This window comes from Natrix helvetica (genome assembly GCF_964273705.1).
Source record: "Natrix helvetica genome assembly, chromosome: 1".
In the NCBI taxonomy this organism is placed as follows: Eukaryota; Metazoa; Chordata; class Lepidosauria; order Squamata; family Natricidae; genus Natrix; species Natrix helvetica.
The window spans coordinates 188,424,297-188,443,020 of record NC_138548.1 but is presented as its reverse complement, the minus strand read 5'-3'; positions in this window follow the sequence as shown (position 1 = coordinate 188,443,020).

The window sequence follows — 18,724 nt, the reverse complement described above, 5'->3', positions numbered from 1 at the left end:
CCTGTTCCCAGAGAGTCCAGGTCACCTTCACCTTCCACCGCCAGTGAGGGGTCTGGGTTCGAGGAGGAAGAACAGAAGGAGATTGGGTTCTTTGAAGATGAGAACTCCCAGGTCCCTGAGGCTCCTAATATCACAGGACTCTTCCCCCCCCCCCCGCCTTGTTCAGTTCCTTGTTACACAAGGCCAAGGCCACAGTAGACCTGGACAGCACCACAGAGCCCACCCAAGCTGCTGCCACCCCTAGCATGAGCGGGGGAAACAAAAAGGGACCCTTCCACAGGCCCCAGGTGGAGAAGGAAGAGACCCCCATCCCAGACCTCTTCCTGGAAGTACTTAAGTCCCAATGTGTTAAACCCAGTATGTTCCCAACCCTGGAAAGCAATGATCACAGGTTCTACAACCTTTTTTTAAAAAAAATTATTTATTTATTTTTCTTTTAAAAAGACACGACAACACATACAGAACAAAAGCAAGGAGAAAAAACAACTTTCCTTGGTTTCATCAAGCATGTCGTTTGGTTACAAGTTTTTATGCAACGGTTTTTACAGTTAAAAATAAAGTCACTGGTTATCCATTAAACATAACCAAATATTTCATTGAGCATTATGTGTTCAAATTACCATTACTATTTTTTCATTTATAGGTTCTACAACCTTAATGCTACCTTTGCCCAGGCCTTACAGATTCCTTCAGTAGACACTCCAGTGGCTAACCTAGCCGCCTCCTCTGTGATGGTGATGGGAGACATCTCCAACTGCCTGAAGGTGGAGGACAGGAGGACGGAACTCGTCATGCGCAAGACATTCCAGGCCGTAACCTGGGTGATCAGGGTGATGGCCGCTGCATCTTTATTCAACAGGTCCACCCTGCTATGGCTGGAACAACTCCAGGACAGAATGTCGGCGTCAAACGTGAGACTGCTGAACCAGCTGAACAATACTGTCCATACGCTCCTGTGAGAGGAACACCTTGCAGGTCACTGAGTCAATGATGGTCCCTAAGTGTTAGAGCCTGGTGGAGGGGGCCAGATGGCTCTTCTCAAGGCTAATCGAGAATCCTAGGGACCACAGGGTGCTGATTGTGGTAGCCAGATCTTCCTTGGCCCTGGCAGCTGACTTGGCCAGGAAGAGAATGTCATCTAGATAGCAATGTAGTTGGACTGGGATGGAACGGAGCTGCCCCGCTGCTACGGCCAATACCTTGGTGAAGGTTCTGGGGGCCAATGCTAACCCAAAGGGAAGGGCCCTGTATTGATAGTGGGTACCCTCATGGGAGAATCTGAGGAACCTACGGTGCTTGGGGGTGATCATGATGTGGAGGTAGGCCTCTGTGAGATCTATGGAGGCTAGGAAGTCCCCTTGTCGAATAACCCCCAGGATGGACTTGAGGTAGGCCATCTTGAACCTGCGGTAGACCAGTCTGGAGTTCAGTAACTTGAGGTCCAAGATGGAGCTCATATCCCCTGAATAGATTCCGGATCTTCTCCTTCTCCAGGAACCCAGCCAAGCATTCCCTCATGCGCAAGGCTATCCAACATCTGCTGGATATCAAGGGAGTACAATTGGTCCCGGAGGGGGAGAAGGCGTCAGGATTCTATTCAAATCTGTTTATAGTTCCCAAGAGTTCAGGGGAGTGGAGGGCCATCTTGGACCTCAAGTTACTGAACTCCAGACTGGTCTACCACAGGTTCAAGATGGCCTACCTCAAGACAGTATTGTTCAGCTGGTTCAGGAGAGTCGCAAGATTCGCTCTATTCCCGTAGCTCATCTCTCCAGGCTACTCGGAAAACTCATCTCCTGCATCGGGATCATGCCCTGGGCTCGCTTCCACGCCAGAGAGCTGCAGTGGTTCCTACTTCCACACCAGAGGGACAGGACAAGCAATGCAAGTTTCAAAGTCCTCGTGACACCCCAGGTGCTCCTTTCCCTCCATTGGTGACTGTCGCTGGCTCTGGGCAAGGGATCCCTGTTCAGGGAACCAGACAGGATGGTCCTAACGACAGACGCAAGTCTGTTCGGTTGGGGGGGCACACCTGGAGTCCCAGCTAGTGCAGGGTCGCTGGACCCCAACGGACCTGCAGAAGAACATCAAGTGGCTGGAGCTCAGAGCGATCCACCAAACCCTCCAACACTTCAGGGCGACAGTCTCTGGGCATCATATCCTGGTCCTGACAGACAACGTGGCAGCCAAGGCGCACATGAACAAGCAGGGAGGCACACACTCCAAAGCACTATGCAACAAAGCTCTTCAGCTGGGGAGCTGAGTGGAACCTCTGATCTATTCGGGCAGAGCACATCTCTGGGGTAGAGAACCAACAAGCGAACTGGCTCAGCAGAGAGACAGTGGACAATGGGGAGTGGCAGCTCCATCCCAGCATCTTCGAACAGATTTGCCAGAGATTTGGTCAGCCGACAGTGGATCTCTTCGCCTCCCCGTCGAACAACCAGCTGCTGAGGTTCATCTCAAGGTTCCTGACTTGAGGAGCAGTGGACACCGACGCCCTATGCTGCAGATGGCCGGCGGGCCTCCTCTACGCCTCTCCCCTTCCCCTCCTCCCCAGGGTCCTGAGGAAGCTAGTAGTAGAGAGGGCAGAGGTCGTTCTAGTGGCTCCCTATTGGCCCCGTCATCCCTGGTTTGCAGACCTGGTGGACATGTTGATGCTACCCCATTGGAGAATTCCACAGGGGGAGATGGCTCTGTGCCAGGGGACTCTGGAACACCCAGATCCGGAGTGGCTCCACCTGACCGCCTGGCACTTGAATGGGAGCAGCTAAGGGAAGCCCACTTCTCCACCAGGGTCATCAGGACCATTGAAGCTTCCAGAAAGGCTTTCACCACTTGCATCTACAATGCATCCTGGGCCACCTTTGCGACTTGGTGCTGGGCTGCGGGGATAGACCTGACCTCGGCCTCCATGCCCCAGGTGCTGGACTTCCTCCAGGATGGCCTAGAGAAGGGTTTGGCACACAGTACCCTCAGGAGGCAGGTCTCAGCCTTAGCCACAGTTTTGGGGGGGGCTCCTGATCCTTGTCCCAGTACCCAGTTATCAGGCGATTCCTCAAAGGGGCAGTGAACCTGCGGCCTCCGGTGGTCCACCGCTTCCCCACCTGGGACCTACCCACAGTGCTCCAGGCACTGATGGAGGCACCCTTCGAGCCCCTGAGGGAGGTGAGCCTACAATTCCTGACCCTCAAGGTGGTCTTCCTGGTAGCGATCACTTCGGCCAGGAGGGTGTCCGAGCTTAATGCTCTCTCCAGCAGGGCGGATCTTTGTTCCTTCCATGACAACCAGGTCGTCCTCAGACTCGACCCTGCCTTAATGCCCAAGATCAACTCTCCCTTCCATAGGGCTCAGGAGATAGTTCTCCCGGACTTCTGTCCGAACCCCTCCAGGGAAAGGGAAAAGTCCTGGCACCGCCTGGACATAAGAAGGGCCTGCGCATATATCTGAAATGCACAGCAATCTTCAGACGGTCGGAGGCACTCTTCATCCCCTTCCAACCTTCTACCTGAGGAGCTAAGGTCTCCCCGGCCATCATCAGCAGATGGATCAGACTGGCCATCTCCAAGGCCTACGAGGCACAAGGGCTCCAGGTACTGGAGGGCATCACCGTGCATTCCACCAGGAGTGCGGCCACCTCCGCAGCCTGGGCCACCCAGGCATCCATCAAGGAGATCTGCAGAGCAACTGCCTGGTCATTGTCCTCGCCATTCATCAGACACTACCAGCTGGATGCCTCCACCTCCGCGGAGGCTGCCTTCGGGAAGAGGGTTCTTCAGGGAGTCCTGGACTCTCGGGGGGGGGGGGGCTCAGGCCCAATGATTCCCTCCCATGGACATCTAGCTTTGGTATGTCCCAACTGTGACTCCTCCCACACCCCACTTCGGAGACTGTCAGTTGGTCTTACCTGAACTGCATGTCTCGAAGGTGGTGTGGGAGTAGTCACTTCCCACCCGTTAGGTGCGCCCTGTGCTTAGGGCCTGAGTTAGTTAGCTCTGGTCAGTCAGGGACCAGGAAGGGAGGTGTGTGTGTGTTCCTATTCCCTTCCTTCCCAGGCCCTTCCTTCAACCAGACCATCAGTTAATCTGGGGGAGTCAGGAGGAGGAGCAGAGGTATGGCCTCAAGATTTACCTCAGTCTCCGGGCAAATGGGCCATGTTAATACCCAGCTGTTGCACCACCTTCGAGACATGCAATTCAGGTAAGACCAACTGACATTTCGCTGGTCTCCTAAGTTACAGTAGTTACTCTGTTGAAGAATGAAATTAGACTGGTTTGGCTTCATCTGTTTTTAACAAACCCATGCTGACTTCTAGTTATTACTTTACTCACTTCTAAATGTTGGCAGATCTGTTTTTTATTATCTTTCCAATATCTTCCCAGGTATTGATGTTAGGCTGATTGGTCTGTAGTTTCCTGGGTTTGATTTTTCTTCCTTTTTTGAAGATGGGAACCACATCAGCTCTTTTCCAGTCCTCTGGTAGTTCCCCAGCGCTCCAAGATTTTTTGAAAGATGTGGTACAGTGATTCTGAGATGACATCTGTCAGCTGAGATGACATCTGTAATCCATCAGGTCACAGTGATTTGTATCCATCAAGATCAGACAGATGTTCTCTTACTATTTATTTATGTATCTATTGCTTATTTTAACATTTCTAGTCTGTATTTTACAGTTATGTTTTTGGTAGATTGGACTATAGTTTCTTTCTTTATGAAGACTGATGCAAAGAATGAGTTAAGCAGCTCTGCCTGTTACTTCTTTGTTGTCTTCTCTCTTTAGTGAACCAGCTGTTTTCTTTATTATTTTTTTCTTGTTATTTATATGTTGGAAGAAACTTTTTTATTATCTTTGACTTTTGTTCCAAATCTTTGTTCATTCTGAGCCTTTGCTTTCCTGACTTAGTCTTTGCAGATTCTGGCTATCTGCTGATATTCTGCCTTAATTATGTGTTCCTCTTTCCACTTTTTGTACTTGTCCTTTATGTCTTTCAATTTGTCAGAGAGATCTTTATGCAACCATGCTGGTTTCTTCTTGGATTTCTTGTTTTTCTTTTTCGGTGGTATTGTGCTGGTCTGTGCTTTTATGGTTGTACTTTTCAGAGTTTCCCAAGCTTCTTGAGTTGTTTTCCACTTTGGGATTTTCATCCAAGAAATCTTTCTGAAGTTCTCTCTGAGTTTGTTAAAATCAGCTCTTTTAAAATCTAGGACTTTAGTATTATTATGTTCTATCACTTGTGTTTGCATTATGTTGAATTCTAGTATGACATGGTCACTCTCACCCAAGGTTCCAGTGATTTGAACTCCTTCTATCACTTCTTCTCTGTTTGTCAGTATTGAGTCCAGTATGGTTGTGCCTCTAGTTCCCTCCTACCTTTTGAACAACAAAGTTGTCAGCTAGGTTGTTAGGAACCTATTCAATTTGTCACTTGGTGCAGAATTAGTCATCCAATTGAAGTCAGTGTAATTGAAGTTCCCCCATTACTATCATAGTGTACTTCCTACATATTTTTGTTAGCTGGTTGGCAAAAATTTCATCTATTTTTTCTGCTTGATTGGGTGGTCTATAGTGTACACCATGGGCAACGTCATTCTTTTTTTCTTTTATGCTGACCCTTATCTATTCTAGGAGGTTTTTGTCTTTGGTTTCGTACATTACTGTAGCGATGTAGTGTTCCTTTACATACAGTGCAACTCCACCTCCTTTTTTATGGGATCTGGTTTTTTTTTAACAGTTTGTATCCTTCTGCCAGTATGTTCCAGTCATGAGTTTCGTCCCATCAGGTTTCTGTAATTCCAACTATATCATATCTAACTTCATGTATTAATAGTTAAGTTCACCCTGTTTCTTCCCCAAACTTTTGCATTTGTATATAGACACTTAAGGTCTTTATGTCTGACTCTGGGTATGTTTCCTATGTCTCCTATTTGGTATTTGAGTTTGTCTTCCTTCCCATCCCTCCTTACCTCATTATTTGACTTGATTTCTAGGAGTGTTTTCTTTGAATTAGTTCCTGAAGAACCTAAAGATTGGTCACACTCCCTCCTCAATTTTAGTTAAAAGCTCTCCTGATAAGTTGAGACAGCTGTTTTCTAAAAACATTCTTTCCAGTCTTTGTGAGGTGCAGCCCCATTCCTTGCCAAAAGCCCATCATGGAGGTAGTGCAGACCGTGGTTTAGGAATCCAAAGTTTTTTTGGCACACCGACCCTCTAGCCAGTTGTTCAGCTCTAGAATCCTTTGTTCTCTTACCAGATGTAGTTTCCAAGTATTTAATTAATAAGATATTTTCCCCGAATGATGACTGAAGAACAAAAATCTTAAGACTTGAGACGTATTTCGGGAAGAGAAAGACTATAATAATCCCTGTACATTTATTGATGTCTGGAAATATTTTGTTACAGCCAGCTTCTGTGTGTCATTCCAGCAGCATGATAGTTTAATAATGAGTGTAGGTTTAAGCAACCACATATATAATCATTATTCCTTGCTCCACCTTTGTTTGAAGTAGTCGGACATCCCAGCATTAAATTATAGATTCTGCCATGGTTTCCCAAATGATCCCTGTTCAATTGATTAAAAGCTTGGCTACTGAGACAACAAACTGCTTATGCTTTTAGGAAATCTATGGACATTTAAAAAAGATACCTGACAACATGACCTCCATCTTTATATGTAATGGCAGATTGGTGGGTGTCTTATGAGACATGAAACCCAGCTGAGTGATTTTAGACCGCGTGTTCTCTCTCAGCCCAATTCAGCTAATGAGGTTATTGTGGGGGGAAATAGGTGGGAGCATTATGTACACTGTATTTAATAACAAAATAGCAATCCAATAAATAATATGGTGGTGCTATGCAAAAAAAAACATTCAAAAAGAACTAGCATATTTTTCAGAGTTTAAGACGCACCAGAGTATAAGACGCACCAAGATTTTGAAGAGGCAAATTAAAAAAAAAGTTTTTGCACTCTGCAGACCTCCCAAAAATGGCCTTTTTTGCGAAAATGCCTCCTTCCTTTTTTTTTTAAAAAAAGGGCATGAATAGCCTTTAGGAGGCTTGTTGAGTGCTCCAGGAGAGGGGGTGGCAAAAGTGAGCAAAAACAGTGCATTTTTTGCGAAAACAGGCCCTGTTTTTTGTCAAAAAACGGGCATGCATAGCCTTTAGGAGGCTCCTGGGGGCCAGGGAGGGGGCAAAATTGAACAAAACATTGCCCATTTTTTGCTCATTTCTGCCCTCCTCAGCCCCCAAGAGCACTCTGGAAGCCTCCTAAAGGCTATGCATGGTCATTTTGGTGAAGGGGGCAGGGTTTCAGGAGGCAAAAAATGCTTTATTCCATGTAGAAGACGCACCCAGATTTTCAGCCTCTTTTTTGAGGGAAACAGGTGCATACTCCGAAAAATACGGTATATGTGTATGTATATCCTGCAATAACAGCAGAGGCCCATTTCCAATGCAGAAAAAATGACTACAACCTATTGGCTTCGAATGATTGTAAATTCCTAGCTTCCATGCCTGGGAACACCTACAAATCTTTAACGATTTGTAACGAATACGATTTGTAATGAAATCTTTAACGAATACCAAAGGGTATTATAAAAACAATGCATGATGCATACTAAACACCAATAGTATTTGGAAAAGCACTGCCACACAACAATGCCTCAGATGCAGAATAGAGTAAGCCCTACACAATATTATATGATCACAGAAAACATCACAATTCTTCAGAAAAATATCATAGGAATCAATTTTATAAATGGGAGAAAGAAAATGAAAATATTATTTGGCACATTATTTTTCTTCAGTAACATTTCATGGTTCAGCCCATTCTTCCTTTTTCTTACTGAATATGTTTTTATAAAGACACCTATGCAGAAACCTGCATGCACAAACTTCTTCCATATATTTGTAATTATTGAAGCATACAAAGCACTTATAGGAAAATTTATCACTTTCAGATAAAAATACTCTAAGCCCAATAAAAGATAGAATGGGGATTCCAAAAGCAATTTATAACAGGCTCACTGACATTTGTATTGTGATATCTTACCTGAAGTCATAAATCTCTATTCAAAAGGTATTTAGAGCAGGCAAGTTATTCTTATGGGGAACTTCATCATAAGAATTTTGCAATTCAGAGCAGTAAGATTTAGTTGACAATATTCCTTAAATAACAAATTCTCAGAATATAGCAAACAGCTCCCATTATAGCAATATTATGAGCAATAGTGGCTTGTATCGTTGTGTTATATTGTTGTGGGAAGCCCTCCCACCCCAGAAGAATGAAATATTTTGGGGGATATTAAGAGGCAGAATTTTATATTTCCCAAAAGGGAGAAATTGAGAAATATGCTCTAAAAAACAGAAAGCAGACTCAGTCTTTCTTAACAGCCCCCAGCAGATATTTTGTGGCAATTAAGAAAGATTGGGCCAGCCTATTCACAAGATAAAAAAAACTTCACCTCCAGGTAATGGGATTAAGGACAGGACATGAAACAATACCTGTCCATTAAGAAAGGCAAGCTAGAGACCCGAAACGGGACTATAAAAGTGGAAAGAAGAAAAAAGGAGCTAGGAGAACTTTGCCGAGGTTATTCTTCCAAATGGCTGAAGAACTTAATCTGTATGATGTATGGCAGGAAAGATGTCCAGAGGGAAAGCAATATACCTTCTACTCGAATAGACATGAATCCTGGTCAAGGATAGATATGGTCTGGCTGCCGATGGAGTTAATTTCGGAAGTGAAGAAGATAGATATAGAACCAATCTATGGGCCGACCACAATCCCATGAGGATTATCTGGAAAAAACAAAAGGGCAGTTATCGCTGGTTACTCAATAGATCATTCTAAAAGATCAGGAATATATTAAAAGAGTTAACCAGGAATTAAGATTTTTCTTCAAAGAAAACGGGCCAGGAGATACATCCATACAAAACTTATGGGATACAACTAAGGCATTTATAAGAGGGGTCACAATAGCAGCCACAGCCAGGAAGAAAAAAACTGAGAATCTAAAAATAAGAGAGCTGAAAGAAAGGTATAGAAATTTAGAGAATGAACTTCAAAAGAAACCGCAGAACAGAAGTATAAAAGGAAACATGGAATTGATTAAACATGAATTGGCTGTATTTGAAAAAGCAAAATTGGCACAATCTATAAAAAAAGCAAAACAAAACTTTTTTGAGAATGCAAATAAACCGGGGCGGTGGCTATCCTATAGGTTGAGGAAGCAGAAGCAAGAGAATTGGATCAATAAACTACAAGATAAAAAAGGCGAGATCTGCTACCAACTAGAGGAAAAGAAAAGGATTACTCAAGAGTTCTATAAACAATTATATAGAGAAAACCGAGACCATACAAAGGAAGGAATATTACAGTACTTGGAAAAGTCAGATCTGCCAATGGTACCAGAGGAGATTAAGGACATGCTCAATGAGGACATCAAAACATCAGAGATAATCGAGGCCATACAAAGACAAAAGAATAATAAAGCTGCAGGGCCGGATGGGCTGCCAGCGGAAATATATAAAGAATTCCAGGATATACTTGTCCCAATGTTGTTGGAAGTTTATAACGCTGTGTTGAAAGAGGCAAAGACACCGTTATCATGGACGGAGGCTAATATTGTATTATTACCTAAGGCGGACACAGACCAGGTGTTTATACAAAACTACAGACCAATCTCACTGCTAAATGCAGATTACAAAATCTTTGCTTCAATAATAGCAGAACGGTTGAAAAAGTTTCTTACATCATTCATCCATACAGATCAAAACGGATTCCTCCCCAGAAGACAAATTAAAAACAATATGAGAATTATGTTGAACATTCTTGAATACAATGAAGTGCACAATGAAAAACAGGTTGCACTAACCTTTCTGGATGCCCAAAAGACATTTGATAATGTCAACTGGGAATTTTTGCACCAACAATTAGAATACATGGATTGTGGGGATAAATTTATAAACACGATCAGAGCAATTTATACAAACCAAAAAGTAATAATCAATGGTGAATTAACACAAAGTATTGTAATCCAGAAAGGTACAAGACAAGGTTGCCCCCTATCCCCCCTGCTGTTTATACTAACCCTAGAAGTATTAGCCAGGAATACTGTAAAGAGGTACAGATAAAGGGACTAGAAATCAAAAAGGAGCAATTTAAGTTACAGGCCTTTGCGGACGATCTAGTATTTGTGCTAGAAGATCCTATAAAGTCTGGTACGAAACTCATTGAGGAATTGACAGAGTATGGGAAAATAGCGGGTTTAAAGATAAATATGACAAAGACCAAAATTCTGACTAAAAATATGACATCAAAAGCAAAAGAGGAGTCAACGAAGAAATTGGGTATCCAAATTGTCAAAAAAGTTAAATATCTTGGTATACATTTATCTGCGAGGTGTGTGACCATCAAAGAAGATAATTATACTAATTTGATTAATAAAACTAAGAAAGATCTACCGTGTTTCCCCGAAAATAAGACAGGGGCTTATTTTATTTTGACCCATGAAATATGGCCTTGGGCTTATTATCGGGGGTGGGTGGGGTGGGGGTCTTATTTGCACCAGCCGAGCGAGTGGCCGGCACTGCTCTGATGTGTCCTGTTACCACCCTGCGTCGGGCTGGGCTTTCTTTGCAAGGGGGACAATCTGGGGAGTGAGAGAGTTAGGAAGCCGGGGCTGGCGTGGGGCCTTTTCTTCAGTGAAGCGTCTGATTCATCCCCAGGGGTGAGCGTTTTGCCTCCTCTCTGCCCCGGCTTGGAAGCTGCAGAGGAAGCCTGCCATGCCCAGTGAGGGGAGGAGAAGAGACGACAAGAGAAGGCAGGTCTCGCTCCACACCTCTCACTTCTCCTCCACCCCACCTGCCACCCCTCTCGCTAAAGAGACGGTGGGGAAGGGAAGCAGCCTGGATTCTGTTAGCATTGGGGCGGGGTGGGAGGAGTTGGGCTGCAACATACGCGTCCTACCCAAGACTTGCAGCTCCGTCGTGTTTCTCGCTGTTTTGTCCAGGGAAGCACCCTGTAAAAAAAAATCTCGCGAGTTCAACTTCCCTGGACAAAACAGCAAGGAACACGGCGGAGCTGCAAGTCTCGGGCAGGACGCATGTCTCGCAGCCCAACTCCTCCCACCCCGCCCCAATGCTAACAGAATCTAGGCTGCTTCCTTTCCCCACCATCTTTTTAGCGAGACGGGTGGCAGGTGGGGTGGGGGAGAAGCGAGAGGTGTGGAGCGAGATGTGCTCCTCTTGCTGTCACTTCTCCCTCCCCTCCCCGGGCATAGCAGGCTTCCTCTGCAGCTTCCAAGCCAGGGCAGAGAGATGACGAAGGGTGAAACGTTCACCCCTGGGGATGAATCATGTGCTTCACTGGAGAAACGGACACACGCCAGCCCAGGCTTCCTAAATCTCTTGCTCCCCAGATTGTCCGCCTTGCAAAGAAAGCCCAACCCGATGCAAACGCCGCCTCCAGCCACCTCTTCATCCTGGTGAAACTACGTTTTGAAAGGATGATCTGCGGGGGGGGGGATTTCCTACACATTGGCAGTGGCGTCTCCTCACAGGGCTTCTCCCGATGTCCCAGGGGCGAAGCAACATCCCGTAAAGGAAGGCATGGAAATCCATACAACTGGGGATGTCAGAAGAAGCCTTGTGAGAAGACGCTGCTGCCAATGTGCAGGAAATCTCCTCCCCCTCCCCCTTCAGATAGTCTTGTGGGCTGGCCGGAGAAGTCTTCAATTAAATTCGCTCTGTCTGTGCCTCTGCAGGCAGCAGTGTCGGCAGCATCTCCTCGCAGGTCTCATTCTTCCTTCTCTTTGGCCGATTCTCATATATTTTCAAGCAAAACACTGCCAAGAGAGGGAAGTATCTCTTCTCCCTTCCTTGCCAAACTTTGAGTGTAGACATAACGTTTCACAAAGCTCCTTAATCCACGGCTGCTGGCTCCCTCGCTTTGTGTTTTTTATACACATACTGACATACCCACCCTTCCTGGGAATGCCGTTTCCCACTCCCAAGATTCCATTTCCAAGGAAAGAAAAGCGCTGGGGCCGCACTGGACTTTCCCCCCTGCCCTGACTCCTGTCAGCCTCAACTTTGCTCCTGAAACCCTGCGGGCCACTTCTCTGCTTGAGCTCAGCCGAAGGGGGGGGTTGAGGGCAAGGGCGAGATGAAGCTGATTGCTTCCCCTTTGCCTCCTCTCCCCAAAGCAGTCTCGGGCGCAGCCACTTTTGCAGCAGGATACTCAAGCCGGCCTTCCGAAAGGTACTGTAGCAGCAGCTATCCACAATTTTTTTACCCTTATTTTGTCCCAATCCACGTGGCTCACTGGGCCACGTGGGTCGGGACGAAATAATGATAAAAAAATTGTGGATAGCTGCTGCTACAGTACCCTTCAGAAGGCCGGGGCGAGGCGCGTGGGGTGCATCACTTGGCCTCCTGCTGCTTTTGTGGCCGTAATTGATGGCAAAGGCAGCCGCACTTGCCGGAGGCCATGGCCTGAGCAGCACCCGCAAATCAGCTGTTTTTTGAATGGAAGCCGGATCAGCTCAACTGATCCGATTAAGGAGCCGAGAAGCGCTGAGGTGACTAGGGAAGGGAAGGGCTTCCTCCTGTATTTGCCATGGCACCCTTTCACTTGGGCTTATTTTCAGGGGAGGGCGTATATTTACACCCACCTCAAAAACCAGGCAAAAACCAGGCCTGGGCTTATTAGCAGGACATGCCGTATTTTCGGGAAAACACCGTAGAAAGATGGAAAAACCTACAACTGTCCCTGATGGGCAGGATTGCAGTTATAAAAATGAATATATTACCAAAATTTCTTTTCCTATTTCAGAATATTCCCATTAAATTAGAAAAAGGTGTCTTCAAGGATTCGAATCAATTGGTTTCGAAATTTATTTGGCAGGGAAGAAAACCAAGAATAAAACTTAAGGCTATGCAAGACACTAAGGAAAAGGGAGGATTTGGCGTACCAGATTGGGAACTCTATTATACTGCGGCCATACTAACATGGCTAAGGGAATGGATAATGCTGAGAAATAAAAGATTACTCAAATTGGAAGGCCACGACCTCCAAGCAGACTGGCATGCCTTCCTCTGGTATAGAAAAGGATCTGCACACAAATATTTTAGTAGACATTACATCAGACAATCTCTGTTACTAATATGGAAAAAAATTAAACATGATCACTATACTAAAATACCTATTTGGCTATCTACGATGGAAGCATACATACACCCAAATTTAATCAACATAGAAAATATGGTCACATATAAAGAGTTATTGAACAGGCAGGGGGAGATCAAAACCAGATCAGAACTGACATCACAAGGAGTACAAGTAGAATGGTGGTCTTATTTACAGATACAATCAAGGTATGCACAGGATAGGAAGAACGAAGGTATTGCCAAAGACTACACAATATTAGATAAACTTTTGATACAGACAGAAAACAGACTGATCAAATTGCTGCATAGATTCTTGTTGGAATATAAACTAGAGGAGGAACACGTCAAAGAAACCATGGCCGCCTGGGCGAAAAATTTCGGTTACAGTGTGGAATTGGCTAAGTGGGAAAAACTTTGGATACTTAATCAGAAACTAACATTGGCTACGGCGTATAAAGAAAATCTTTATAAGATGTTCTACAGTTGGCATCTCCCCCCAGCACGGCTTTCCAAAATGTTCAAAAATCTGGTCCCAAATTGTTGGAAGTGTAAAAAAACACCAGGCACTTTCTATCATATGTGGTGGACGTGCAATGAGGCAAAAAAATATTGGGAAATGATTCAATCATGGTTAGAACAAATGGCAGGCTAGAGACAATATTATTAGTTGTGAAGTCATGTCCAACCCATCGCAGCCCCATGGACAATGTTCCTCCAGGCTTTCCTGACCTCTACCATCCTCTGGAGTCCATTTAAACTCACTGTCAGCATTCCAAATATCATCCAGAATTAAATCAGAGTTCAAGGCATAGCTTTTATCAACGTTCCAATTTAATAAGAGAGACATGTTGGCACATCTGTGGGAAACCTAAATCTGAAAGCTTCCAACTTTCCCACCCAGTTGAAAGTTCATGATCTTGCCCCCACTCCCACAAGTCCATCACATGGTCCAATCTTCCACTGCCACGCTGGCATTCCACCCATCTAGTTCCAGTCAGGTGCACTAATGAAACAGCATAGTAAAATAATAGTGTGTGTGCCAGGCCAAAGATCCTAAAAGGAGTATGACTGCAGGCATCCTCTCCTCAGAAGAAAAATGTTTCCTGAAAAGAGAATAACATAAAAGTTAACATAACACAATTAACCACCTCTCCTCCCCCCGGGGACCCTTTGGCTTATCAGGAAACTTTTCATGGAATTGTTTTACTAATTTCTCCACTTCTAGGTTTTAGCTTTTCACCCAAGTAGCTTCGGACAAAGGGTAACCCTTCCAATGCACTAAATACTGTAAGCGACCCCTATAAGCCTGGAGTCTACAATTTTTTCCACCTCATAACGTGTTTCCCCCTCTATCACTACAGAAAGAGGGAAAGCTTGGGTGGATGGTATTATGCTGGACCTAATTACTGGCTTCAACAAGCTACAATGAAATAGTGGGTAAATCTTCCCTTGACCTCTGGGTAGTTGAACTGTAACTGGGATAATTATCTTCACTATCGGGAATTGACCTAGAAATTCTGGGCCCAATTTTCTTGCTAGGCATTCTTAATCTCATGTATTTGGTAGGCATGAAAACTTTGTCCCTCACACGAAAGGGGGTTTGGAGCGAGCAGTGTTTATCAGCTTGCTTCTTGTAGGCTTCTGCTGCATCTGCTAGAGCTTTCTTCATATTCTCCCGTCCTTTCTTTAGAGTGTCCATCCATTCATTCAGACATATGGAGGAAGGAGGTTCTCTAGGCAGCTCAGGCATGGGAACAAATTACATGCCACTGGTAATTTGGAAAGCCGTTAATCCCTTGCTGCTGTGGAGCGCATTGTTGTTCGCCACTTCAGCAAAGGGTAGCAAGTCCAACCCAGTTGAAAGTTCATGATCTTGCCCCCACACCCACAAGTCCATCACATGGTCCAATTTTCCACTGCCATGCTGGAATTTCCACCCATCTAGTTCCGGTCAGTTGCAGAGGTGCAGAGACAAAGAATGACCTTGGGCTTCTAAAAAGGAATGTTTTATTTTGACAACAACACATTCTACAATTCTATTCCTTACTATTCCCCTCCCAATTACCCCACTAATGAAACAGCATAGTAAAATAATAGAGAGTGTGGCAGGCCAAAGATCCTAAAAGGAATATGACTGCAGGCCTGACACTCATGCCTACTGCTTTAGTGACTCCATCCAGCTGTCACTGTTCCGGCATTTGCCAAAAGCATGACCAGAGAAGCTGTTTTGTTGGTTTAAAATCTACTCTTCCTTCGTGAAACTTGTGATAACCAGCAGCAAATGGCTTATAATGGTAAATAATACAGGCAAAGTCGGATCTAACCAGGTTTCCTTTCCACCCACTTATATACACCCAGCCCCTCCCATAACCACCACTCCCATAGTCACCTCCTTAGCATAACCCTGCCCACCCTTACTCCAGGTCACACCCACAACCACCCATAAACCCAATCCCCCCTTGCAAAGCAAATAAATAACACCACAGCCACAATCAAGCCAGCCCAGTCCATTTAAGCCCAATTAGTCCAGCGATCAGTTCAGGTCAGGCATAGGAAGTCCATGAATATTCTTGCAGCAGCAGTTTAAACAGAAACCCCTTCCCACTCTGCCATGGTGTGCAGCGATGACGTCATCTCCCAAACAGTCTGTTGCCAATCGGGAAGAGGATGCAGCCAGAAGGATGGAACGCTACCAGGAATAGCAGGAGATATCGTGCGTGCCGGGAATGGCAGCCCGAAGGCTGACATGCTGCCCCCTTACCACTGGGGTGGAACCTGAAAGATAAGTCATACAATTAACAGTATCCATTCCTGGTTTACCAGGATGTCGGCGATAGAATCAATTGATCAGGTGTGGCACACAGATACTGTACATGGCCCCTATACCTATGGGAATCGAGACCCTGGGTAACTTTGTAATACTGGCCTCCCTCACTGTGGATTGGTGGAGGCAAGGGGTTAGGATCCCCCCGTAATAATGTGTTGTGTGCTGTGCAGAGAAGACTACTATGAAACACTGGGTGTGTTTTTCCCAATAAAGGAGGTAGCTTGAGTTCTACTGTTACTGGATTGATAACCCTCACAATAGGGAAGGGGCCTATAAATTTAGGACCTAATTTCCTACATGGCACCTTTAACCGTAGGTATTTTGTAGATAGAAATACCTTATCCCCTACGTTGAATACTGGTTGCAGACTACGTTTCCTGTCCCCCTGCTTCTTGAACGTGATAGCTGCTTCCTTGAGAGCATTGTGGACATGTTCCCATACTGTTTGCATCCTAGCTATCCAATCTTTCAAGTTCATATCAGTCAGTGGCTCCTGAGGACACTCAGGGATCGCCACAAATTCGATCCCACTGACTATATGGAATGGGGTATACCCAGTACTGCTATGTACTGCATTGTTATGTGCAGTAGCTCAGCCCAATTAGTTTGCTGATACTGCACATAACAATGGACATACTGCTCCACATTGGCCCTTTCTGCTGCTCCATTGGTTGCTGGATGGAATGCCGAACTTAATCTGTGGGACGACCCCACCATTCTCAAGAACCTTTGCCAAAAGTGGGTGGTAAACTCTACCCCCCGATCAGAAATTATGCACCGAGATATACCGTGCAAGCAATATATATATACGGAATAAACAGTTTTGCCAATTTCCTGGCGGTGGGAGACTGGTACATGTGGTGAAGTGGGCTTCTTTGGAGAACAAATCAATAACTGTCCAGATTACAGTGTTCCCCCTGCTTTCGGGGAGGTCCATGATAAAATCCATGGCAATGTCCTCCCAAGGACAGATGGGATTGGCTACTTGTTGTAAAAGACCGGAGGATTTTCCTGGCTGCTTTTTCATGGTTATACATATGTCGCAACTACGAACGTATTCATCTATGTCATGTTTCATCTTAGGCCACCAGAATTGTCTATTAGTCAGGTGCAAAGTTTTTACAAACCCATAATGTCCTGTTACTTTGGCATCATGGCAGTGCCTCAATATTGCTACTCTTTGGCTAGCTGAGACATATAATTTTGAGCCCTTCCAGGCTAGCCCATCCTGTTGAGTAAGCTTTTGTTTATTAGCACAGAACCATGGATCAAGGGGTAGGTCAGTCTGTAATGCTTGGGTGATATCATCTGGGACTCCTTCACGCCAGGGCCTAGGGCAGACCCCTGCTGCGATACCTTCCTCCAGCGACAGGGGTACCAAGGAATCTCATTTCATCATGATTGCCACAAAACTGCGGCTTTCGTGACAGGGCATCCACCATAAAGTTCCAACCTCCCGGGATGTACTGAAGTTGGAAATTGAACTGATGTAAGTATAGGGCCCACCACACCTGCTTAGGTGATAATTTGCATGGTGACTGAAGGGCCTCCAGGTTCTTGTGATCGGTTCATACCTCGAAAGGGGTTACTGTGTCCTCCAGCAAGAGTCGCCAGGTTAACAATGCCCACCGAACCACGAAGGCCTCCTCCAGATAGCCCACTGTTTTTCTGAGTCTCCTATTTTTCCAGACGTGTACGCACATGGTTGCAAATCTCCATTCTCATTGGTCTGCAACAACATAGCCCCTACTGCTACTTTGCTATTATCAGCCTGCACCACAAATGGCTGTGCAGCATTAGGATGCCATAACATGGTCTTCAGCTTTTCACACAAGGTCTTCAGCTTTTCAAAAGCCTGTTGGAATGCCATATCCCACATCAGTAGTTGACTAGGCCGAGGTTTTCTGACTAAATGCTTGTTTTTTAACAAATCAGTTAAAGGTAGCACTACTTTAGAGAACAATGGAATGAATTGGCGGTAGAAGTTGGCAAACCCCAGGAAGCTCTGTAACTGCTTCCGCGTCCTGGGTGGCTGCCAAGCTAATACCGCCCATACTTTTGATGGATCCATTTCTAGCCCAGTCTGGGAAATTCGATATCCCAGGTAATCTAATTGGGATTTGTGAAATTCGCACTTAGTCAATTTCACATACAGGTGAGCCTTCAATAAATTAGCGAGGATCTTACGCACCAATGTGACATGTTCCTTCATGGTTTTCATATAGATTAATATGTTGTCTAAATATACTAACACACCGTCGTACAGGTGTTCATGCAGAACCTCGTTAATAAACTGCATGATCACTGCCAGTGCTCCTTGTAACCCAAAGGGCATCACACGGTATTGGTAGCTCCCAAGGGGACAGTTGAAAGCTGTCTTCCAATCATCCTTCTCTCATATCCTGATTCTGTAATAAGCTTCACAGAGATCCAGTGGTTTGGTAAAAACCACTCCCTGCGACAACCTTGCTAGCATATTTTTTATAAGGGGCAGCAGATACATATGTTCTATACCAGTGATGGCGAACCTTTTTTGGCTCACGTGCCACAAGTGGGGGGAGCGCAGGGGGGTCGAGTGCGGGTGTGCCGCACCCATAATGCAATGCGCGACCCCCCCAGTGCGCATGCGTGCAAAACGCGTGACCCCCCCCATTTTTACAGGTTTTTTTTGCCCTCCCCATGCTCCAGGGGCTTTATAGGAGCCTGGGGAGGGCGAAAAGAGCCTCCCC